The sequence below is a fragment of the Nerophis ophidion genome, linkage group LG26 (genome assembly GCF_033978795.1).
Source record: "Nerophis ophidion isolate RoL-2023_Sa linkage group LG26, RoL_Noph_v1.0, whole genome shotgun sequence".
NCBI lineage: Eukaryota > Metazoa > Chordata > Actinopteri > Syngnathiformes > Syngnathidae > Nerophis > Nerophis ophidion.
The window spans coordinates 4,576,834-4,603,087 of NC_084636.1; the positions used below are offsets into that span (position 1 = coordinate 4,576,834).

General features: G+C 44.2%; 1 long non-coding RNA gene across 2 annotated transcripts in view; it reads right to left on the reverse strand.

The window, feature by feature from the left end:
* LOC133543856 (uncharacterized) overlaps nucleotides 1-25,624 on the reverse strand; it is a 45,823-nt gene extending 20,199 nt beyond the window's left edge. Inside the window, exons 1-3 of one of the 2 annotated variants that reach the window (XR_009804545.1) lie at nucleotides 25,500-25,624; nucleotides 24,830-24,975; nucleotides 1,068-1,174 (exon numbers count right to left, since the gene is read on the reverse strand). This is a non-coding gene — a long non-coding RNA (uncharacterized LOC133543856). Of the gene's footprint in view, nucleotides 1-1,044; nucleotides 1,175-24,829; nucleotides 24,976-25,499 lie in introns of both variants that reach the window. The other variant, XR_009804544.1, reaches the window with a different exon arrangement.
* Between the last annotated feature and the right edge of the window lie 630 nt (nucleotides 25,625-26,254).

Here is a 26,254-nt window from a genome sequence, read left to right on the forward strand (position 1 = left end):
TGGGTAAAGTGTCTTGCCCAAGGACACAACGGCAGTGACTAGGATGGCGGAAGCGGGAATCGAACCTGCAACCCTCAAGTTGCTGGCACGGCCACTCTACCAACCGAGCTATGCCGCCCCAAAAACACATTTTGGCCAATGGGGATGCATTTCAATTTCTTACACACACTTGTTATAAAAGTCGTCATTTCACTCAACGCAAGTCAACATTCTACAAGAAAAACTGAACATGTGTGCAATATTATGACAAAAGTTGCGATTTTACTCAATAACAGTCGCAATTTTCCAAGAAAAGCTTAACATTTTGGCAATTTTATGAAAAGAGACGTAAAATTACTCGTCAAAAGTCACAAATTTATAAGAAAATTTTTAAATTCTGGCAATGTTATAATAATCAACGGAATTTTACTTGGCAAAATTATAACAAGTCATCACTTTACTCAACAAATGTCACTATTTTACAATAACAACCCAAAAATGGGCGATATTGCGTTAAAAGTCAGAATTTTACGACAAATGTCACCATTTTGCAGTAAAAACTAATAATTTTACGAGAAAATATTGCAATAATACAGAAACAGAAAGTATTTCAAAAATTGTTCCCAATTTTATAAGAAAATGTCGACACATTGTGAGAAAAAGATAACTTTTAGTTAATTTTTTTGTAAGAAAATGTGTTCCTAACGGTTTTTTAATCTTCATTATTTACTTTGTTATTACAGTATGTCTCTATATAAATATATTTTTTTATTAATTTAGGCCAAACGGGGCGCATTTCAATTTCTTACACACTTGTTATTTCATATGTTGACCAGAGGGGGAGCACTTTTAAAAGCGACACACAGTTAATTTGAAAAATCCCTTCTTTTTGGGACCACCCTCATTTTGATGGATATCACCACAAATGAGACATTGTCTATTAGATGCAATGTTATTGGGGCCATCATTTATGTCATCACTTCTTCACACCTCCTCTTATGGAAGATACTTTTCCTTCCTCGTGTCTCAAGTAGGCTAGAAATACAAGAACACACACACACTTACACACACACACGGGAACACGTGACCTTGTTTGGCCCCTCAGCGTGAAGACTCAGGGATGTGTGGAGCAGAAGGAGGCAGAGATGATCCACCACTGAGTGGCAGTGTTCTTCCAGTCTTCACCTTGCAGCTGCTTCTAGTCACAAAGAGGATTCTTTAAGTAGTCGCAGAGCTTCCACAAAAATGGATCAGGGATGAAAAAAAAGTGGTGACTATTCACCATGTTTACTTTGGAGATACAGTATATTTACAGTTGGGTCCGTAAATATTTGGACATTGACACAATGTTCAGTATTCCAGCTGTGTACAACACCACAATGGATTTGAAATGACAAACTTGACAGACTGCAGACTTGGAGCTTTTTTGGAGGCGATTATACAAACCCTGTTTCCATATGAGTTGGGAAATTGTGTTAGATGTAAATATAAACAGAATACAATGATTTGCAAATCCTTTTCAACCCATATTCAGCCCCCACGTTGTTTAATGTGGCTCCCAACTAGGTTAAAAGTTAGCCCCCACGTCGATTAATGTGGTCCCCACATCGTTTAAGTTGGGTCCCCTCGTCGTTTAACCTGTTCCCTCGTGTAGTTTGATTTGAGCCGCCCACATCGTTTAAGTTGGGCCCCCACATCGTTTAAGTTGGGCACGTCGTTTAAGTTGGGCCACCACGTCGTTTGACTTGGGTCCCCTCGTCGTTTAACCTGTTCCCTCGTGTAGTTCGATTTGGGCCGCCCACATCGTTTAAGTTGGGCCCCCATGTCATTTAAGTTGGGTCCCCTCGTCGTTTAACCTGTTCCCTTGTGTAGTTTGATTTGGGCCGCCCACATCGTTTAAGTTGGGCCCCCATGTCATTTAAGTTGGGTCCCCTCGTCGTTTAACCTGTTCCCTTGTGTAGTTTGATTTGGGCCGCCCACATCGTTTAAGTTGGGCCCCCACGTCGTTTAAGTTGGGCCCCCACGTTGTTCGAGTTGGGTCCCCTCGTTGTTTAACCTGTTCCCTCGTGTAGTTTGATTTGGGCCGCCCACGTCGTTTAAGTTGGGCCCCCACAATGTTGAAGTTGGGCCCCCACGTCGTTCGAGTTGGGTCGCCTCGTCGTTTAACCTGTTCCCTCGTGTAGTTTGATTTGGGCCGCCCACGTCGTTTAAGTAGGGCCCCCACAATGTTGAAGTTGGGCCCCCACGTCGTTCGAGTTGGGTCGCCTCGTCGTTTAACCTGTTCCCTCGTGTAGTTTGATTTGGGCCGCCCACGTCGTTTAAGTAGGGCCCCCACAATGTTGAAGTTGGGCCCCCACGTCGTTCGAGTTGGGTCCCCTCGTCGTTTAACCTGTTCCCTCGTGTAGTTTGATTTGGGCCGCCCACGTCGTTTAAGTTGGGCCCCCACAATGTTGAAGTTGGGCCCCCACGTCGTTTAAGTTGGGTCATCCTCATCGTTTTTATCTGTTCCCTCGTGTAGTTTGATTTGGGCCCCCACAATGTTTAAGTCGGGCCCCCACGTCGTTCAAGTTGGGTCCCCTCGTCGTTTAACCTGTTCCCTCATGTAGTTTGATTTGGGCCGCCCACATAGGTTTAAGTTGGGCCCCCACGCCGTTTTAAGTTGGGTCATCCTCATCGTTTTTACCTGTTCCCTCGTGTAGTTTGATTTGGGCCGCCCACATCGTCTGAGTTAGGCCCCCACGTCGTTTAAGTTGTGTCCCCTCGTCGTTTAACCTGTTCCCTCATGTAGTTTGATTCGGGCCGCTCACATCGTTTAAGTTGAGCCCCCACAATGTTTGAGTTGGGCCCCCACGTCGTTTAAGTTGGGTCCCCTCGTCGTTTAACCTGTTCCCTCGTGTAGTTTGATTTGGGCCGCCCACATCCTTTAAGTTGGGCCCCACGTCATTTAAGTTGGGTCCCCTCGTCGTTTAACCTGTTCCCTCGTGTAGTTTGATTTGGGCCGCCCACATTGTTCAAGTTGGGCCCCCACGTCGTTTAAGTTGGGTCCCCTCGTCGTTTAACCTGTTCCCTCGTGTAGTTTGATTTGGGCCGCCCATATCGTTTAAGTTGGGCCCCCACAATGTTGAAGTTGGGCCCCCACGTCGTTCAAGCTGGGTCCCCTCGTCGTTTAACCTGTTCCCTCGTGTAGTTTGATTTGGGCCGCCCACATCGTTTAAGTGGGGCCCCCACAATGTTGAAGTTGGGCCTCCACGTCGTTTAAGTTGGGTCCCCTTGTTGTTTAACCTGTTCCCTCGTGTAGTTTGATTTGGGCCGCACACAAGGTTTAAGTTGGGCCCCCACAATGTTGAAGTTGGGCCCCCACATCGTTCAAGTTGGGTCCCTTCGTCGTTTAACCTGTTCCCTCGTGTAGTTTGATTTGGTCCGCCCACATCGTTTAAGATGGGCCCCCACAATGTTTAAGTTGGTCCCCCACGTCGTTTAATGTGTCCCCCCACCCCATGCCGTTTAATGTGCCCCCCAAAAAGGTTAAAAGTGAGCCCCCACGTTGATTAATGTTCCCCCCCACGTTTTTTGGCGTTGGCTTCCCACGTCGATTAAGGTGAGCCCCCAAGTCGTTTTATTTGGCCCGCCACGTCATTTAAGTTGGCCCCCTATATCGTTTAACGTGACCTTCAACGTCGATTAATGTGGCCCCCCCCATGTCGTTTAAGGTGGACCCCATGTCGCTTAAGGTGTCTCCCCATGTAGTTTGATTTGGCCCGCCACATCGTTTAAGTTGGGCCCCCACAATGTTTAAGTTGGGTCCTCACGTCGTTTAATGTGCCCACCCCACGTCGTTTAAGGTGGCTCTCCACAACGTTGAAAGTGAGCCCCCACGTCGATTAAGGTGGCCGCCCCACATTTTTTGGCTCTGGCCTCCAACGTCGATTAAAGTGGCCCCCCACATTGTTTAAGTTGGCCTGCCAAGTCGTTTTATTTGGCCCGCCACGTCCTTTAAGTTGGCCCACTACGTTGTTTAATGTGGCCCCCCATGTCCTTAAATGTGGCCCGCCACATCAATTAATGTGGCCCCCACGTCGTTTAAGTTGGCCCGCCAAGTCGTTTTATTTGGCCCGCCACGTCATTTAAGTTGGCCCCCTATATCGTTTAACGTGACCTTCCACGTCGATTAATGTGGCCCCCCCCATGTCGTTTAAGGTGGACCCCATGTCGCTTAAGGTGTCTCCCCATGTAGTTTGATTCGGCCCGCCACATCGTTTAAGTTGGGCCCCCACAATGTTTAAGATGGGTCCTCACGTCGTTTAATGTGCCCACCCCACGTCGTTTAAGGTGGCTCTCCACAACGTTGAAAGTGAGCCCCCACGTCGATTAAGGTGGCCGCCCCACATTTTTTGGCTCTGGCCTCCAACGTCGATTAAAGTGGCCCCCCACATTGTTTAAGTTGGCCTGCCAAGTCGTTTTATTTGGCCAGCCACGTCCTTTAAGTTGGCCCACTACGTTGTTTAATGTGGCCCCCCATGTCCTTAAATGTGGCCCGCCACATCAATTAATGTGGCCCCCATGTCGTTTAAGGTGTCTCCCCATGTAGTTGGATTTGGCCCGCCACATCGTTTAAGTTGGGCCCCCACGTCGTTTAATGTGCCCCCCCTACGTCGTTTAAGGTGGCCCCCCCCCCCCACGTCGTTTAAGGTGGCTCCCCACAACGTTAAAAGTGAGTCCCCACGTCGATTAAGGTGGCCGCACCACGTTTTTTGGCTCTGGCCTCCAACGTCGAATAAAGTGGCCCCCCACATTGTTTAAGTTGGCCTGCCAAGTCGTTTTATTTGGCCCGCCACGTCATTTAAGTAAGCGCCCACTACGTTGTTTAATGTGGCCCCCCATGTCCTTAAATGTGGCCCGCCACATCGATTAATGTGGCCCCCATGTCGTTTAAGGTGTCTCCCCATGTAGTTGGATTTGGCCCGCCACATCGTTTAAGTTGGGCCCCCACAATGTTTAAGTTGGGTCCTCACGTCGTTTAAAGTGCCCCCCCCCTCAACGTCATTTAAGGTGCCCCCCCACGTCGTTTAAGGTGGCTCCCCACAACGTTAAAAGTGAGCCCCCAATTCGATTAAGGTGACCGCCCCACATTTTTGGCCCTGGCCTCCCACGTCGATTAAGGTGGCCCCCCACATTGTTTAAGTTGTTCTGCCAAGTCGTTTTATTTGGCCCGCCACGTCATTTAAGCTGGCCCACCACGTTGTTTAAAGTAGCCCCCATGTCCTTAAATGTGGCCTGCCACACGATTAATGTGGCCCCCCCATGTCGTTTAAGGTGTCTCCCCATGTAGTTGGATTTGGCCCGCCACCTCGTTTAAGTTGGGCCCTCACAATGTTTAAGTTGGGTCCTCACGTCGTTTAAAGTGCCCCTCCCTCAACGTCATTTAAGGTGCCCCCCCACGTCATTTAAGGTGGCTCCCCACAACGTTAAAAGTGAGCCCCCACGTCGATTAAGGTGACCGCCCCACATTTTTGGCCCTGGCCTCCCACGTCGATTAAGGTGGCCCCCCACATTGTTTAAGTTGTTCTGCCAAGTCGTTTTATTTGGCCCGCCACGTCATTTAAGCTGGCCCACTACGTTGTTTAAAGTATCCCCCATGTCCTTAAATGTGGCCTGCCACACGATTAAAGTGGCCCCCCCATGTCGTTTAAGGTGTCTCCCCATGTAGTTGGATTTGGCCCGCCACATCGTTTAAGTTGGGCCCCCACAATGTTTAAGTTGGGCCCCCACGTCGTTTAATGTGCCCCTCCCACGTCATTTAAGGTGGCTCCTCACAACGTTAAAAGTGGGCCCCAAAGTCGATTAAGTTGCCCCCCCCAAAATTTTTAGGCGTTGGCCCCCCACATCATTTAAGTTGGCCCGCCAAGTCGTTTTACTTGGCCCGCCACGTCATTTAAGTTTTCCCCCTACGTCATTAAAGTGGCCCCCACGTCGTTTAAGGTGTCTTCCCATGTAGTTTGATTCAGCCCACCACATTGTTTAAGTTGGGCCACCACAATGTTTAAGTTGGGTCCTCACGTCGTTTAATGTGCACCCCCCACGTCATTTAAGGTGGCTCCCCACAACGTTAAAAGTGGGCCCCCATGTTAACGTGGCCCCCCACATTTTTTAGCGTAGGCCTCCCACATTGATTAAGGTGGCCCCCCACATCATTTAAGGTGGCCCGCCAAGTCGTTTTTTTTTGGCCCGCCACATCGATTAAGTTGGGCTCCCGACGTCATTTTAACGTGGCTCACCACGTCATTTAAGGTGGACCCCATGTCGTTTAAGGTGTCTCCCCATGAAGTTTGATTTCGCCCGCCACATCGTTTAAGTTGGGCCCCCACAATGGTTAAGTTGGGCCCCCATGTGGTTTAATGTGTAAATATGACCTTTACCTGTCTGGCAGACAGCAGCTGAGAGTGAAATCCATCACTTAGCACCTTTAAATTTGGACTCTGCTGGGCTTTAAGGCCTCCCAAATAAAAAGCGGCTATTTACTGGCCACTCTTTCCCACTGCAAAGTGGTTGAAGACTGCAACAACAACATCACACTTTGTCCAGACTTGTGTGACGTGCGCTCCCCGCTGCAGTAATAGTTGCGTATCCATGGCGACGCAGGATACAAGCATCGGCCCCACAAAGAAACATGTCCTGTTTTTTAAGGGAAACATACAAAGATATAACAAGGAGTGTTTGTTATACAACCTTTCAAGGCAGGGTTGGCCGACTGGAACCCAAATTAGAAATAAAACATCCCTCATAAATACATCATGCAGAAGCGCTTTGTATCCACTTTTGACATCAACACTGTCAGTGTGCACTTGTCCAATGTAATAGATGTCATATCACCTACAACTCCATTAAGGAGAGGGAGTTTCTTATGCCTTCTTCACACTGCAGGACAGTTGCCATCTTTTTGCTCAGATGCAACAAGTAGCCACTATCTCTTCATATCAGTGTGAACAGTGACCCCCGCGTCCTTTAAATTGGGCCCCCGCGTCGTTTAAGGTGGCTTCTCGGTTCATTTGAGGTGGCTCCTCGCCTCGTTTAAGATGGGCCCCCGCATCGATTAAGTTGAGCCCCCTGCGTCGTTTAAGTTGGGCCGCCGCGTCGATTAAGGTGCACCCCCCGTGTCGATTAAGGTGCACCCCCCGTGTCGATTAAGGTGGTCCCCCGCAACGTCGATTAAGGTGCCACCCCCCCCCCGTGTCGATTAAGGTGGTCCCCCGCAGCGTCGATTAAGGTCGGCCCCTCGCGTCGATTAAGCTGGCTCCCCACGTCGATTAGGTGGCTCCCCGCGTCGATTAAGGTGGTTCCCCGCGTCGATTAAGTTGGGCCCTCGCATCGTTTAAGTTGGGCCCCCGTATCGATTAATGTGACCCCCCCGGGTTGAATAAGCTGGCCCCCCCGTGTCGAGTAAGGTGGCCCCCCGCATCGATTAAGGTCAACCCCTCGCGTCGATTAAGCTGGCTCCCCGCATCGATTAAGTTGGGCCACTGCATTGATTAAAGTGGCCTCCCATGTCGGGTAAGGTGGCCCCCCGCAGCGTCAATTAAGGTCAGCCCCTCGCGTCGATTAAGGTGTATCCCCGCATCGATTAAGTAGGGCCCCCGCGTCGTTTAAGTTGGGCCCCCGCGTCGATTAATGTGAACCCCCGGGTTGACTAAGGTGGCCCGCCGCGTCGATTAAGGTCAGCCCCCCCGCTTCAAATAACGTGGCTCCCAGCGTCATTTAAGGTGGCTCTCCGCATCGATTAAGTTGGGCCACCACGTCGTTAAAGTTGGGCCCCCGCGTCAATTAAGGTGGCTCCCTGTGTCGTGTAAAGTGGCCTCCCGCAGCGCCAATTAAGGTCAGCCCTCGTGTCGATTAAGCTGGCTACCCGCGTCGATTAAGGTGTCTCCCCGCATCGATTAAGTTGGGCCCCCGTGTCGATTAATGTGAACCACCCGGGTTGATTAAGGTCGCCCGCCGCGTCGATTAAGGTCAGCCACCCTCACGTCAATTAACCTGGCTCCCAGAGTCGTTTAAGGTGGCCTCCCCGCGTCGATTAAGTTGGGCCCCCGCGTCGTTTAAGTTTGGCCCCCGCAACGATTAATGTGAACCCCCCTGGGTTGATTAAGGTGGCCCGCCGCGTCGATTAATGTGGCTCCCAGCGTTGGTTAAGGTGGCCCCCCGCATCGATTAAGTTGAGCCCCCGCGATGATTAAGCTGGCTTCCCGCGTCGAATAAGGTGGCTCCCCGCGTCGAATAAGGTGGCTCCCCGCGTCTATTAAGTTGGGCCCCCGCGTCGTTTGAGTTGGGCCCACGCGTAGAGTAATGTGAACCCCCCAGGTTGAATAATGTGAACTGCCGCCGCATCGATTAATCTGGCTTCCAGCGTCGTCTAAACTGGCTCCCCGCGACAATTAAGGTGGCTCACCGCGTCAACGTGGCTCCCTGCGTCACTCAAGGTGGCTCCTCGCGTCGATTAATTTTCCCTCCCAGCGTCGTTTAACCTGGCCAAACGCGTCACTTAAGGTGGCCCCCCGCGTCGTATAAGGTGGCTCCCCGCATCGATTAAGGTGGCTCCCCGCATCGATTAAGGTGGCTCCCCGCGTCACTTAAGGTGGCTCCCCGCATCGATTAAGGTGGCTCCCCGCGTCGATAAAGGGGGCTCCCCCCATCGACTAAGTTGGGCCACCGCGTCGTTTAAGTTGGGCCCCCATGTCAATTAATGTCGTCCCCCGCGTTGATTAAGGTGTCTCCCTGCGTCGATAAAGGTGGCCCCCCGTTCCCCCCCCACGTCGTTTTAAGATTCCCCCCACGTCGCTTAGGGTGGGGCCCCTCGTCATTTAAGATAGCGCGACACATCATTTAACGTGGCTTGACCAGTCGTTTAAGATGGTTACCCACGCCGCTTAAGGTGGCTCGCCACGTTGTTTAATGTGGCTCCCCGCGTCGTTTAAGGTGGCTCCCTGCGTCGCTTAAGGTGGCTTCCCCGTCGATTAAGGTGGGCCCCTGCGTCGATTAAGGTGGGCTCCCGCATCGATTAACGTGGCTCCCCACGTCGACTAAGTTGGGCCACCGCATCGTTTAAGTTGGGCCACGGCGTCGTTTAAGGTGACTCCCCGCGTCGTTTAAGGTGGCTCCCTGCGTCGCTTAAGGTGGCTTCCCCGTCGATTAAGGTGGGCTCCCGCGTCGATTAATGTGGCTCCCCACGTCGACTAAGTTGGGCCACCGCGTCGTTTAAGTTGGGCCACGGCGTCGTTTAAGTTGGGCCCCCACATCAATTAACGTGGCCCCCGCGTCTTTTAATGTGGCCCCCGTGCCTCCCCACGTCGTTTTAAGGTGGCTCCCCAGGTCATTTAAGGTTGGGCCCCTCGTCATTTAAGGTAGCCCGACACATCATTTAACGTGGCTTGACCAGTCGTTTAAGATGGTTACCCACGCCGCTTAAGGTGGCTCGCCACGTCTTTTAAGGTGGATCCCCGCGTCGCTTAAGGTGGCTCGCCGCGTCGCTTAAGGTGGCTGCCCCCGTCGATTAAGGTGGGCCCCTGCGTCAATTAAGGTGGGCTCCCGCGTCGATTAACGTGGCTCCCCACGTCGACTAAGTTGGGCCACCGCATCGTTTAATTTGGGCCCCCACATCAATTAATGGGGTCCCCCACGTCAATTAATTTGCCCCCCCGCGTCTTTTAGTTGGCCCCCGTGCCTCCCCACGTCATTTTAAGGTGGCTCCCTAGGTCATTTAAGGTAGCCCGACACATCATTTAAGGTGGCCTCTCAAGTCATTTAAGGTAGCCTGCCACATCATTTTACGTGGCTTGACCAGTCGTTTAAGATGGTTCCCCACGTCGTTTAAGGTAGCACCCCGCGTCGTTTAAGGTGGCTCGCCGTGTCGATTAAGGTGGCTCCCCACGTCGTTTAAGGTAGCACCCCGCATCACTTAAGGTGGCTCCCCACGTCGTTTAAGGTGGCTCCCCACGTCGTTTAAGGTGGCTCCCCACGTCGTTTAACGTGGCTCCCTGCGTCGCTTAATGTGGCTCGCCGCGTCGTTTAAGGTGGCTCGCCGTGTCGATTAAGGCGGCTCGCCGCGTCGTTTAAGGTGGCTCGCCGCGTCGTTTAAGGTGGCTCGCCACGTCGATTAATTTGGCTACCCCCGTCGGTTAACGTGGCTCCCCCCGTCGATTAATGTGGCTCCCCGCGTCGACTAAGTTGGGCCACCGCGTCGTTTAAGTTGGGCCCCCACGTCAATTATTGTGGCCCCCTGCATCGAAAAATGTAGCCCCCTGTTGGCCCCCACTTCGTTTTTCGTGGCCCCCCCACGTCGTTTAATGTGGCCTCCTCACGTCGTTTGAGGTAGCCCGACACATCATTTAAAGTGGCCTGCCAAGTCATTTAAGGTAGCCTGCCACATCATTTAATGTGGCTTGACCAGTCATTTAAGATGGCACCCCACATCGTTTTAGGTGGCTCCCCACGTTGTTTAATGTGGGGCCCGCCACGTTGTTTAATGTGGCCCCAACAACGTTTCAGGCCGTCCCCTAACATGTCGTTTAAGTGGCCCACCACATTATTTAATGTAGCCCCCGACATCATTCAAAGTGGCCCGACATGCCGATGGTGTCCCACATCTGTTAATGTGGCCCGACGCGCCGTTTGAAATGGCCTGTGTGAACAGTGCAATGCCATTTCCCCCCCGTATGTGGCTATAAATGGAATATATACGCACTCAGGCCGCATTCATCCGAACAGCGATAAGCGTCGTATTTGTTCGCCAAAATAAACGGTTCCAAAATGAATAGTTGACAAGGGTGCAGAGAATAAGTGAAAATAATGTTTCAGGAACTCACGTCTGCAACTGCTCGCCCTCAGAAACCCTCTTCAAGCAGACATGGAAGCAAATTAACTGCCAGAGCCAAAATACTTGCCCTTTTCCTTCTTAATGGTCAGGACGCAATAAATGGGTTCAGAAAATGTTGACTTTGATTGCCCAAAGTCCTTGAAATTGCCACAAATGTGGCGGTACTCAGACAGACCACAGTGGAAGCCATGTTGTCTAACTGACTGGCCTCAAGTACGCAAGCGGGTCAGACTGTATTCACATTGGAAATCACTTTTTTTTTTGGTAATATGAACGGCCACTAAAAAGATGGAATTTAAAAAACAAAACAAATTAAACATTAGGGTTGCAACTAACGACTATTTTCATAGTCGACTAGTCATCGACTATCTTAGCGATCAGTTGGCTAGTTGGATTATAAAGCCTACACATGGCTCTAATTTTTCCATCGATTTCTAAATACAGCTTACCGTATTTTCTTGAATTGCAACCGGGTATATAGTATGCGCCTGCCTAGAATTACTCCCTGGTCCAACTCGTTTCGCAAAATAATTAGCGCACGCTTAGTATTACTGCTGGCTCAGGATTAACGCCGGATCAAACTCGTTTCGCAAAATATTATTTTTATTAGCGCATGTCTAGAATTTCCGCCGGGTCAAACTCGGTTCGCAAAATAATTAGCATATGCCTAGAATTTCCGCAGGGTCAAACTCGTCACGTCACGAGTGACACTTCACCTGTCATCGTTTTCAAAATGGAAGAGTCTCATTTCAATAATTTGAAATCGCATAAAGGGAAGAAGATTAAGAGCTATTCAGCAGGATTTAAGGTCCAAGCTATTGAATATGCTAAAAAGAACAGTAAGCAGATATGATTTATTAATATACCGTAGCTGTGTGTGTCAAATATGAGTCATTAAATGACTCCCGCCTCCTGGTGGTAGAGGGCACTAGTGATCCTTCTTGCGACTACTCGGCTGCAGAAGAAGTGACAACAAGCAGCAAGAGTGAGCAGCGATCGCTTATTTTTTCCTCTCGCTTGCACTTTTAACATGGAGGATTACATATCTAAAATAAAACAGTTTTCTAAACTGGACTTTCAATCGAAGCAGGAGGTAATAAAGGAAGATCTCCATCCAGACAGAGAGACTTTTAAAACTGAAGAAAGATAAGGAAGACTTCTATAAACAAGTTATCGATGCTTTTGATCAGAAGGAGCTGCGCATGGACTTCATTTATAAGCAAAGGTAAGATCATAATAACGTTTTTTTTTTTAATTAAATGTGCTTTTCATGATGGTATCCTTACATCACACTCAAATTTTTAAGCGCAGGCCTAAATTTACCGCATTCCTTTGGTAAGCCCCGGAGTGAGAAGAGATTTTAAATTAATTAGCGCCCCGGCGGCAATTCAAGGAAATACGGTAAGTTATTTTAAGCATGTGCTGACGAACAACAAAGAGGACTAAATCATTCATAAATATTTATTTAAAATAACTGTGCTGCTCAGTCAGCTGTTACAAAGATTTTAAAGACTAATAAAATGTTCATTTAATAGACAGGAAAGGCCGTGCGAAAAAAAAACAGTTAACCTTGTTAATGTATGAAAACTACAGTTAAAATAGCAGCAATGAAAACAAACAAATCACCTAATCTAACTTCTTCTAAAACGCAGGTGTCCAACTCAAGGCCCCGGGGCCAGATGTGGCCTGCCACTTCATTTTATTTGGCCCTGGAAAGCCTGGTAATTATATGCATCAATAAAGTACTGTAACTTTTCTTATTAAATGTAAGATTTCTTTCTATTTTGGGAGAAAAAATATATATGTACTCCATGTAATTGCAAAAGATGTTAACTTAAATATTGTCTAATTATGCAAAAATATATATGATCAAACATTCAAACTATTTTTTAAATATAAATAAATACTAATAATAATGATTTCAAAGTGAGTTATCCATCAAATTGTGTAATGTAAAAGTAGGAATTGATTTCATGGTAAAATTATGAAATTTACTGCGATGAGGTGGCGACTTGTCCAGGGTGTACCCCGCCCACCGCCCGAATGCAGCTGAGATGGGCGCCAGCGACCCCCCGCCACCCCAAAACGGACAAGCGGTAGAAAATGGATGGATTGAATTGTGAAATTTACTGTGGTTTTTACAGCATTTTTTCGAAATGAATTCTAAATTTACACCGGAAAACTACACTTCTTGATTTGCTGTAAAAAAAACAACTTAAAAAAAAAAACAGGCAGCTTAGGTGCCAAAATGTGACTGTAAAATTGCATTTTTTTTATTTCCTGTACAAAAATTATTTTTTAAATTTTGCCGTAAATTTCTGGCACTGAGCTACCTTTTTTTTTTTACCATAAAAACAGCAGTACGGTTTTTCCATTTAAAGTAATATACGCTACATTTTGAGGTGAAATTATTAGAATTTACCATTTTTTTTAGAATTTAGTTTTTTTTTTAGATCTACTATCCATCCATCCATCCATCCATCCATCCATCCATCCATCATCTTCCGCTTATCCGAGGCCGGGTCGCGGGGGCAGCAGCCTAAGCAGGGAAGCCCAGACTTCCCTCTCTCCAGCCACTTCGTCTAATAAAATGCATTTAAAAAAAAAAAAGGAGTAAAAGTATTGACTGTTAGAAGCGGCCCTCTGGGGCCAAACATAACTGTGATGTGGCCCTCTTTGAAAACGACTGACCCCTCTGGATTACAATTTGTATCCAATCAGAATACAGCTAGTTTATGTTGCCATGCTGTACCAAATCTGCTTTCATAATCAACAATGTCTGCGCACTGTAAGTGAATGGGCCCATACAGTTGATAGATAATTGCGATAGTCAATCACATCACCAGTTGTTGTCAGTAAAGCCTTCTAACTGGTCTCACTATGAACCTGACATTTATGCGTCATATGATTGGATATTCACTGGTTTGAATTTGAGAACACATACAGTTGATAGACAGTTGCAATAGCCAATCAGATCTCAATTTCAATCAATCAATCAATCAATCAATGTTTATCTATATAGACCTAAATCACAAGGGTCTCAAAGGGCTGCACAAGCCACAACGACATCGTCGGTCGAGATCCCACATCATAGCAAGGAAAAACTCAACCCAGTGGGATGACAATGACAGCCAGTGGATCTAGCATAATTTTGTGAAAGTCCAGTCCATAGTGGATCTAACATAATAGTGTGAGAGTCCAGTCCATAGTGGATCTAACATAATAGTGTGAGAGTCCAGTCCATAGTGGATCTAACATAATAGTGAGAGTCCAGTCCATAGTGGATCTAACATAATAATGTGAGAGTCCAGTCCATAGTGGATCTAACATAATAGTGTGAGTCCAGTCCATCGTGGATCTAACATAATAGTGTGAGAGTCCAGTCCATAGTGGATCTAACATAATAGTGTGAGAGTCCAGTCCATAGTGGATCTAACATAATAGTGTGAGAGTCCAGTCCATAGTAGATCTAACATAATAGTGTGAGTCCAGCCCATAGTGGATATAACATAATTGTGTGAGAGTCCAGTCCATAGTGGATCTAACATAATAGTGTGAGAGTCCAGTCCATAATGGATCTAACATAGAAGTGAGAGTCCAGTCCATAGTGGATCTAACATAATAGTGTGAGAGTCCAGTCCATAGTGGATCTAACATAATAGTGTGAGAGTCCAGTCCATAGTGGATCTAACATAATAGTGTGAGAGTCCAGTCCATAGTGGATCTAACATAATAGTGTGAGAGTCCAGTCCATAGTGGATCTAACATAATAGTGTGAGAGTCCAGTCCATAGTGGATCTAACATAATAGTGTGAGAGTCCAGTCCATAGTGGATCTAACATAATAGTGTGAGAGTCCAGTCCATAGTGGATCTAACATAATAGTGTGAGAGTCCAGTCCATAGTGGATCTAACATAATAGTGTGAGAGTCCAGTCTATAGTGGATCTAACATAATAGTGTGAGAGTCCAGTCCATAGTGGATCTAACATAATAGTGTGAGAGTCCAGTCCATAGTGGATCTAACATAATAGTGTGAGAGTCCAGTCCATCATGGATCTATCATAATAGTGAGAGTCCAGTCCATAGTGGATCTAACATAATAGTGTGAGAGTCCAGTCCATCATGGATCTAACATAATAGTGTGAGTCCAGTCCATAGTGGATATAACATAATAGTGTGAGAGTCCAGTCCATAGTGGATCTAACATAATAGTGTGAGATTCCAGTCCATCATGGATCTATCATAATAGTGAGAGTCAAGTCCATAGTGGATCTAACATAATAGTGTGAGAGTCCAGTCCATCAATGATCTATCATAATAGTGAGAGTCCAGTCCATAGTGGATCTAACATAATAGTGTGAGAGTCCAGTCCGTAGTGGATCTAACATAATAGTGAGAGTCCAGTCCATAGTGGATCTAACATAATAGTGAGAGTCCAGTCCATAGTGGATCTAACATAATAGTGTGAGAGTCCAGTCCATAGTGGATCTAACATAATAGTGTGAGAGTCCAGTCCATAGTGGATCTAACATAATAGTGTGAGTCCAGTCCATAGTGGATCTAACATAATAGTGTGAGAGTCCAGTCCATAGTGGATCTAACATAATAGTGTGAGAGTCCAGTCCATAGTGGATCTAACATAATAGTGTGAGAGTCCAGTCCATAGTGGATCTAACATAATAGTGTGAGAGTCCAGTCCATAGTGGATCTAACATAATAGTGTGAGTCCAGTCCATAGTGGATCTAACATAATAGTGTGAGAGTCCAGTCCATAGTGGATCTAACATAATAGTGTGAGAGTCCAGTCCATAGTGGATCTAACATAATAGTGTGAGAGTCCAGTCCATAGAGGATCTAACATAATAGTGTGAGAGTCCAGTCCATAGTGGATCTAACATAATAGTGTGAGAGTCCAGTCCATAGTGGATCTAACATAATAGTGTGAGAGTCCAGTCCATAGTGGATCTAACATAATAGTGTGAGAGTCCAGTCCATAGAGGACCTAACATAATAGTGTGAGAGTCCAGTCCATAGTGGATCTAACATAATAGTGTGAGAGTCCAGTCTATAGTGGATCTAACATAATAGTGTGAGAGTCCAGTCCATAGTGGATCTAACATAATAGTGTGAGAGTCCAGTCTATAGTGGATCTAACATAATAGTGTGAGAGTCCAGTCCATAGTGGATCTAACATAATAGTGTGAGAGTCCAGTCCATCATGGATCTATCATAATAGTGAGAGTCCAGTCCATAGTGGATCTAACATAATAGTGTGAGAGTCCAGTCCATAGTGGATCTAACATAATAGTGTGAGAGTCCAGTCCATAGTGGATCTAACATAATAGTGTGAGAGTCCAGTCCATAGTGGATCTAACATAATAGTGAGAGTCCAGTCCATAGTGGATCTAACATAATAATGTGAGAGTCCAGTCCATAGTGGATCTAACATAATAGTGTGAGAGTCCAGTCTATAGTGGATCTAACATAATAGTGTGAGAGTCCAGTCTATAGTGGATCTAACATAATAGTGTGAGAGTCCAGTCTATAGTGGATCTAACATAATAGTGTGAGAGTCCAGTCTATAGTGGATCTAACATAATAGTGTGAGAGTCCAGTCCATAGTGGATCTAACATAATAGTGTGAGAGTCCAGTCCATAGTGGATCTAACATAATAGTGTGAGAGTCCAGTCCGTAGTGGATCTAACATAATAGTGTGAGAGTCCAGTCCATAGTGGATCTAACATAATAGTGTGAGAGTCCAGTCCGTAGTGGATCTAACATAATAGTGTGAGAGTCCAGTCCATAGTGGATCTAACATAATAGTGTGAGAGTCCAGTCCATAGTGGATCTAACATAATAGTGTGAGAGTCCAATCTATAGTGGATCTAACATAATAGTGTGAGAGTCCAGTCTATAGTGGATCTAACATAATAGTGTGAGAGTCCAGTCCATAGTGGATCTAACATAATAGTGTGAGAGTCCAGTCTATAGTGGATCTAACATAATAGTGTGAGAGTCCAGTCCATAGTGGATCTAACATAATAGTGTGAGAGTCCAGTCTATAGTGGATCTAACATAATAGTGTGAGAGTCCAGTCCATAGTGGATCTAACATAATAGTGTGAGTCCAGTCCATAGTGGATATAACATAATAGTGTGAGAGTCCAGTCCATAGTGGATCTAACATAATAGTGTGAGAGTCCAGTCCATAGTGGATCTAACATAATAGTGTGAGAGTCCAGTCTATAGTGGATCTAACACAGGGTATCTACAGGTTTCAGCAATTCAAATTCAAGACTTTTTAAGACCTTTTTAATGCCACCTTGAATTAAATTTAAGACCGAAAAAAATAATACAAAAATCTATAAATATAAGCGATGGTTGGGGATCCCACTGTACTACAACCTCAATGACAATCAGTCAAGTTTACTTTTTGTATGTTTATTAATAAACAAACTGATAAACACCACTCTGCCAAACAGCTTATCAAAAATCTTGAGAGATCCAAAAACTTTGACATCCAAAACAAACAAACCAACACCAACGCCAGTAAAAACATAATAACCGAGGTGAGGGTAAAAATAAATTACATTTCATTAACACATACCGAGACCCGTTGACTTGGTCGAAGAGCAGGTTTTGGATGTGAGGTGCTAATCTGTGTCTGGTAATATATGTTGTTTTATCCTTTCCGCAGGAAAATGTATTAGCAACCTGAGAATCGGGAAACATCGCACGAAAAAAATCGCCAATCCCGTCCTTTGAGGTGTAGGATTGATGTACAACAACATAAACATAAGTTATACTTATTTTCCACCATAATTCACAAATAAATTATTAAAAATTCCTACAATGTGAATTCCTGGATTTTTTTTTTCACATTCTGTCTCTCACAGTTGAAGTGTACCTATGATGAAAATTACAGACCTCTGTCATCATTTTAAGTGGGAAAACTTTCACAATCGGTGGCTGACTAAATACTTTTTTGCCCCACTGTAGGAATGGGATGGCACCTCAAGTTCATATGTGAGTCAAGGCAGGTGGCCAAATACTTTTGGCAATATAGCGTCTATGAGAAAAGCTTCAATAACGAGGCAACTTGTTTTTTTCCACTCTCCTGGTACTTGAAGTGCAGGTTATGACATCACCATATGTCCCGGCAAGAAATCTGCGTTCAAAGGACTCCGGCTTATTAGTGATTCCCAAAGCCCAAAAAAAGTCTGCGGGCTATAAAGCGTTTTCCGTTCGGGCTCCAGTACTCTGGAATGCCCTCCCGGTAACAGTTCGAGATGCCACCTCAGTAGAAGGATTTAAGTCTCACCTTAAAACTCATTTGTATACTCTAGCCTTTAAATAGACTCCCTTTTTAGACCAGTTGATCTGCCGTTTCTTTTCTTTTTTCTCCTATGTCCCACTCTCCCTTGTGGAGGGGGTCCGGTCCGATCCGGTGGCCATGTACTGCTTGCCTGTGTATCGGCTGGGGACATCTCTGCGCTGCTGATCCGCCTCCGCTTGGGATGTTTTCCTGCTGGCTCCGCTGTGAACGGGACCCTCGCTGCTGTGTTGGACTGGACTCTTGCGACTGTGTTGGATCCATTATGGATTGAACTTTCACAGTATCATGTTAGACCCGCTCGACATCCATTGCTTTCCTCCTCTCCAAGGTTCTCATAAGTGAAGTGAAGTGAATTATATTTATATAGCGCTTTTTTCAAAGTGACTCAAAGCGCTTTACATAGTAAAACCCAATATCTAAGTTACATTTTTAAACCAGTGTGGGTGGCACTGGGAGCAGGTGGGTAAAGTGTCTTGCCCAAGGACACAACAGCAGTGACTAGGATGGCAGAAGCTGGGATCGAACCTGCAACCCTCAAGTTGCCGGCACGGCCGCTCTACCAACCGAGCTATACCGCCCCAAGAACCCCCACACACACATTTGTGTAGTTCGTACCTTCTGGGGACCTGAGAAAAATGCCTACCTCTTTAGGACCAGCCTTTCTAGATATATAAAGAAGTGTATTTACAACATTAATAATATAAACATACTATACAAATATTAAAAAGAGCTTGTTGTGAAAAATGGGTTGGAATTTTACAAGAAAAAGGTCACAATTTCACGAAAAAAACTTGGAATTTTGGCAGTATTACAATAAAAGTTGTCATTTTAGTCATCTTTATCACCGACGACCCACTGGGTGTGAGTTTTCCTTGTCCTTATGTGGGCCTACCGAGGATGTCGTAGTGGTTTGTGTTAAGTGTTGTGGTTTGTGCAGCCCTTTGAGACACTAGTGATTTAGGGCTATATAAGTAAACATTGATTGATTGATTGATTACTCAGCCCTTTGAGACACTTGTGATCAAAAGGCTGCATAAATCGACTTTGATTGATTGGTTGACAAATATTCACGGCCTGTTCCTAGAAATGCGGACTCTCCTCAGCGTCCGGCGTGGCGGCCATGTTTCCCCTTGAAGGAAAAGCCACGAGGCGGCCTCGCGGAGGTGAAAGGAGCTCAGGTAGTCGTCCGGACGGCGACTTCTGCCTCCGAGTGCGACTTGACAGATTTGTCAGCTTTGTCATGCGATGCCTGCAGGACGACAGAACATTTTCTGCTCCGCCGCTAAATCCCTTTCTGCTCCACTGGAACTCTCCGGCCCGCTGAGTGCGCAGCCTCGTGTGATTTATCCGGCCTGATTGCGAGCACTAATTCGCCGCTTCCTCGCCGCCGTAAAAGCCTGCCTAATTTCCGCTGTGTCCGTTTCCATTGGCTTTGCGGCGCTAGCGAGCGCGGCATATGCTTCTTTGGGGGTCTGTGTTTGCAAGCAGGCCGAGGTGCACGTGAGGACGACGCCTCCGAGCCTTCCGGCGTCCTTTTCGGGGAGTGAACGCCACTCGGAGGGGAGGGCGAAAAGGCGTCAAGTGAGGTAGCCTCGGACAGAGGTGAGGAAATCAGGACCCGCTCTAGAACACAAATGTTGTCACGTTTTATCCCGGATACGCCGCCGCCCCTCCGCGGGAAGTTAGCATGCAGATAAAAAAAAAGTGCGCCTTAACTTCCACCTGGGTGTTTACTCGGCGCTGCCGCAGCGCAGCTTGTTTGCAGGAGGACGACGCTCCGTGGCTACTAAGAATAGCTGACCCACTTTTTCAATTGGGCTCAGTGTTATTGTCGGAAAGGAGAGATCGCATCGCACCAAACCACAACGCTCGCAGAACGCCTCGCCGGGATCACCGACAGTTCAAAAGAAAGTGTTTGGAAAAGTGCACGCGACAAAACAAAAAGGTCAGAACCTTCATGAATTCAAGTTTTTTTTTCAAGTTTATTGCTGTTCGGTCAATGGTCAACAAAGCAAACAAACAGTTGTACATTCATAGATTGAAAATAAAAAGTTGTACATTCATAGATTGAAAATAAAAAAATGTTACAGACCGAAAGGGTTTAGGCTGAAGTTAAACACTTATTCCGCCTAACCCTATAAACAATTTCAAGTACAAAATAAACTTCCGAAAGTTATGAATAACGGGAATGAATTGTGACGACTAGCGTAGGAGAGTTTCTCCAATACCGTTATCGAGTAAATGATTTAACCACGCAGAACACTTGAAAAAACACTGTTGATTCACATCAAAATGTCCTTTTTTTTCCAAGAAAAATGTCCAACACGGTGTTTTTCAACCTTTTTTGAGCCAAGGCACATTTTTTGCGTTGCGAAAATGCGGAGGCACACCACCAGCAGACATCGTTAAAAAACGAAACTCGGTTGACAGTAAAAAGTCGTCGTCGCAATTGTCGATTATGACTTTAAAGCAGGGGTCTCAAACTCAATTTGCCTGCAGAGTCTGGATCGCGAAAAAAGATTTCTTAAAAAATATATTTTTAAATGTCTTTATTTTTATTTTCAACACAAAATAAAATCAAAATATAAATGACAATTAAGTAATGTGAGGCAATGCAAACTAAACAATAAAAAAAACAAAAAACAAATAAAGGTTTGAATTGGTCCAGGTTATCGGGGACTGTTATTACTGACGGACAGGTGTGGCGGTGTGACTGCGGCCAGGCACGTAAGAAAACCCTCGTCTCCATGGCAACGTTACCTTCGCTTTCACTCATTTGCCGCTTTTCCACTAACGCAGGGGTAGGCAACCCAGAGTGTTGAAAGAGTCATTTTTGACCCAAATAACAAAAATCGTCTTGCCGTGGAGTTTACGGTTACGGTAGCACAATTAGCCCTGAATGGGCTAACATCAAGACTAACGTGTTACACGTCCGATTCGCCCAGCGACTCTCTGGGGTTTAGCGCGCTACGGTTGTGTATTGTGGCTCGGTCCTTCGGCGGAGTGCTACGGAAGCTACAGGACTGTTACAGCGGCGCCGGGGGAGGGAACAAGAGAGAAAGACACGCACACAGTGACAGAGAGCAAGCAGGCGGGCGAGCGAGGGAGGAAGAGCGCGTGCCGGTCTAGTGGAAAAGCGGCAAAACGTTTCTCTGCTTGCATCACGTAAGTGACGTCAATGTTCGGACCTCGTGAGCCACATACCACACCGTGATTGGTAGATTCCTTCAGCTCTGCACACAACGTTGTCAAGCGCCATTCATATAAAACTGTGTAGTGTTTTAATTCTCGTCTTGCGCTCCTATTTTGGTGGCTTTTCCTCTGTTGTTGGCATTTTCCTGTAGCAGTTTCATGTCTTCCTTGAACGCTATTCCCCGCACCTGCTTTGTTTTCGCAATCAAGGCTATTTAAGTTGTGCGGACGCTATCCTTCTTTGTGGGGACATTGTTGATTGTCATGTCATGTATGGATGTACTTTGTGGACGCCGTCTGCTCCAAGCGCTGTAAGTCTTTGCTGTCGTCCAGCATTCTGTTTTTGTTTACTTTGCAGTTTTAGTGTCCCTAAGCTTCAATGCCTTTTCTTAACGGCACTCGCCTTTAGTTTATATTTGGTTTAAGTCAGGGGTGTCCAAAGTGCGGCCCGGCGGCCATTTGCGGCCCGCAGCTAATCGTTTACCGGCCCGCCACACATTCTGCAAAAATTGCAAAATTGATAGTATTGCAAAAATTAAAAAAAAACATTTAAAAAAAGTGGAATGAGGTGAAATCTTATGAGGAAAAAGTGGCAATGTTGACCCAAAGCTGCCATGCAGGCAGTTTTTTTTTTCCTTTTGTCCTTATTTTCTTTTTTTTCCATTGCTCAAAAAAAAAAAAAGGAGAAAAAAAATCTATGCTATTATGAATTATTACTTAAAAATTATCACTTTAAAATGTTTTATGTGGAAAAAATATTGCAGATGTTGCGTGGTTGCCATATAAAAACATCAAAGTTTTGACAAAGGAGCATAAAACAAACAAAATAATAGTTCAAACTTAAAATCGACAGATATATCGGAAGTTGATCTTGAAATTTAAGTGTTAAAGGCCTACTGAAATTCACTACTACCCACCACGCAGTCTGATAGTTTATATATCAATGATGAAAGATTAACATTACAACACATGCCAATACGGCCTTTTTAGTTTACTAAATTACAATTTTAATTTCCCGGGAGTTTCGTCTTGAAAATGTTGTGTAATGATGACGTGTACGCAAGACGTCACAGGTTTTTAGGAAGTATGAGCGCCGCACACACACACAGCTAAAAGTTGTCTGCTTTAGCGGCATAATTACACAGTATTTTGGACATTTGTGTTGCTGAATCTTTTGCAATTTTGCATATTGTGATCATGACAAACCATGTTCCCGACATCTCCAAAGTAATTAGCTACCTGCTGCCACCTACTGATATGGAAGAGTACTACACGGTTACTCTGCCGAGCTCTAGACAGCACCGACACTCAACAACGGCACATTTGCGCATTATAATTACCGGTTTGAAAAAAAATATTTTTAACCTAATTAGGTGAATGTACATAATCTCTCACGGCACACCAGACTGTTGAAAAACACTGGGTTAGACTATTGTAAAAGCCTCCTCACTGGGCTCTCTAAACGAGCTGTAAAGCAGCTGCAGTACACCCAGAATGCTGCTGCTCGAGTCCTGACCAAAACCAGGAAGTATGACCATATTAGTCCAGTGCTCGGGTCACTGCACTGGCTTCCTGTTGTTCAGTTGAATACACTTTAAAACAGCTCTGCTTGGTCTTTTGCCAAAGTACATCTCTGACATGTTAGGACCGTATGAGCCATCTTGGTCTCCTGCTGGTGCCCAGAGTCAGGACCAAGCAATCTGGAATAGTCTTCGAGAAGTTGGGAGACAGGCCTCAATGTTGGCAATGTTCAAATCCAGACTGAAAACATGTTTATTAAAAAGTTTGTCCCTTTCGGGGTTTCTGGAGTCTATCTCAGCTACAATCGGGCGGAAGGCGGCGTACACCCTGGACAAGTCGCCAGCTCATCACAGGGCCAACACAGAAAGACAGACAAAATTCACACTCACATGCACACACTAAGGACCATTTAGTGTTGTCAATCAACCTATTCCCAGATGCATGTCTTTGGAGAATAGACTGTATTTATATCATTCACATGTGAATAATGCTGTATAATAGACTGTATTTATATCATTCACATGTGAATAATGCTGTATAATAGACTGTATTTATATTTTTCACATGTTAATAATGCTTAATAATAGACTGTATTTATGTTATTCACATGTGAATAATGCTGTATAATAGACTGTATAGTATTCACATGTGAATAATGCTGTATAATAGACTATTTATATCATTCACATGTGAATAATGCTGTATAATAGACTGTATCATTCACGTTAATAATGCTGTATAATAAACTTTGTTCATATTATTCACACGTGAATAATGCTGTACAATAGACTGTATTTATATCATCTACATGTGAATAATGCTGTATAATAGACTGTATCTATATTATTCACGTGTGAATAATGCTGTATATTAGACTGTATATATATATATTATTCACATGTGAATAATGCTGTATACTTGACTGTATTTATATTATTCACATGTGAATAATGCTGTTTAATAAACTGTATCTATATTATTCACGTGTGAATAATGCTGTATAATAGACTGTATCTATATTATTCACGTGTGAATAATGCTGTATAATAGACTGTATATATATATATTATTCACATGTGAATAATGCTGTATACTTGACTGTATTTATATTATTCACATGTGAATAATGCTGTTTAATAAACTGTATCTATATTATTCACGTGTGAATAATGCTGTATAATATACTATATTTATACAACTCACATGTGAATAATGCTGTATAATAGAATAATGCTGTATAATAGACATTATTTATGCTATTCCCATGTGAATAATGTTGTATGATAGACTATTTGTCTTATACACATGTGAATAATGCTGTATAATAGACCGTATATATATTATTCACATGTGAATAATGCTGTATAATAGACTGTATTTATATAACTCACATGTGAAAAATGCTGTATAAAAGACAAAATATTTATTTTATTCACATGTGAATAATGCTGTTTAATAGACTGTATTTGTATTATTCACGAATCGAACCATATATTTTTAAATTGAAGATAAAAATGTTAGACAAAAAAAACAAATAATTATTATTGATACTATTGCGTTTATGTATTTGTTTGTTTTCCTTTTTAGTTTTCTATTAAACAAGTATCATATGTGTCTCCTCAACTGCTTTGTAAATTCCTATCCCAAGTATTGTAAAACTGAGTTTGAGTTGTTTTTTTTTGTTTTTTTTCCATTTTTGATGTCTGATTATGAAAATTAATCATTAAATCTATATGTTAATGTTAATGTAGCCATTTCTCTTTAAAAAGGAAAACACTTTGTTTAGTCAAATTTAAAATTAAATTCAAATAAACCACCTTTGTAGTTTTTCCACAACAACAACAAAAAATCAATAACCAAAACATACACTACACTTAACATGTTGGTTAAAGTTTACAAAGGTTGAGCTAAGGAAAATAAAAACAAGATTTCTTACCGCTTGTCCCTTTTGAGGTTGACATGGAGGTCGATACATCTGTGGAGCTGTAGAGGATGTCAATCATCTGTTTGTGGAATGTGAGAGTTTTGGGAGGAGATCAGAGATCGGCTGAGAAAACAAGGGTGTGGAGATGTCCCCATTCACTAAAAAAGAGATCACATTTGGTATTTGTAACATAGAAATATTTGTCAAATTATTATAAATATATATACAAATATATATATATATATATATAGATATATATATAAATATTTGTATATATACACATACATACATATATTTATATACACATACATATATATATATATATATGTATATACATACACACACATACATATGTATATATACATATATAGATAGAGGGACAAGCGGTAGAAAATGGATATATATATACATATATATATTTAATACTATATTTGTATTTGCTTGTTTTATTTCCTTGATGTTGGAAGTGCCTTGAATTTTGTGTGAATTACAAATGTATGTTTGTTTTTCAATAATAAAAATTTAAAATGGAAAAAAAACAAAAAAACATGGTTAGCTTCACACTTTAAGTGTTAGCATATCAGCTAGCACATAACATCACTCACAACAATGCCGCACAAACAATAGCCTCACCACTTCATTTGCATAACAATGGCACTAATTAGTGATCATTAACACTCACCTTTATCACTTTTAAGACAAAGATAGGATGACTTTGATGGAGATTGATGCTCAACTGCTGCTTAATAGTCAACATGTCATTGAACCTCTTAGCTGCCCAGCAAGGTGCCCGATCGGAAAAAAAAAACATTTGGTTCCTGCACAAAAACAACATAGTTATGTAGTAATGTAGTATAAAAAATATTTGCCTCTAAGTTAAAGTCATAAAAATGACAACATAAATTAATGCTACAAAAAAAAGGCTTCAAAACATTTTAGTTTTTCGCCGCAACTTTTTGAAAAAGCTGCTGTGAATTCAGACAAGTATCATAAAAATGAGTGATGAGTAAATAATATCCAAGTTACAGAACATATTCTAGAGAATATGTTTTACCTCCAGAATTCCCCGCCAACCGTCTGCTCAAACATCAGGCACGAGGAGCAGAAGTCACTGACCCGGGATCTGTTTGGGAGGGTTGGACCACAGACATCTTCTCGGGGTCTGCAGCATGGGACTGGCGCTGACGAGACGCAGGGTCGCCATCTTGGAGTGGTGATTAGCTCCACTCAGTGCAATTCACTTGGCAGGAGCAATGAACTGTCTGTGCATTTCATTCCTCGTACGTCACTGAATACCACTCATTTTCACCCCCTATTTTGTCAATCAATCAATCAATATTTATTTATTCAGCCCGAAATCACAAGTGTCTCAAAGGGCTGCACAAACATCAAACGACATCCTCGGTACAGAGCCCACATAAGGGCAGGGAAAAACTC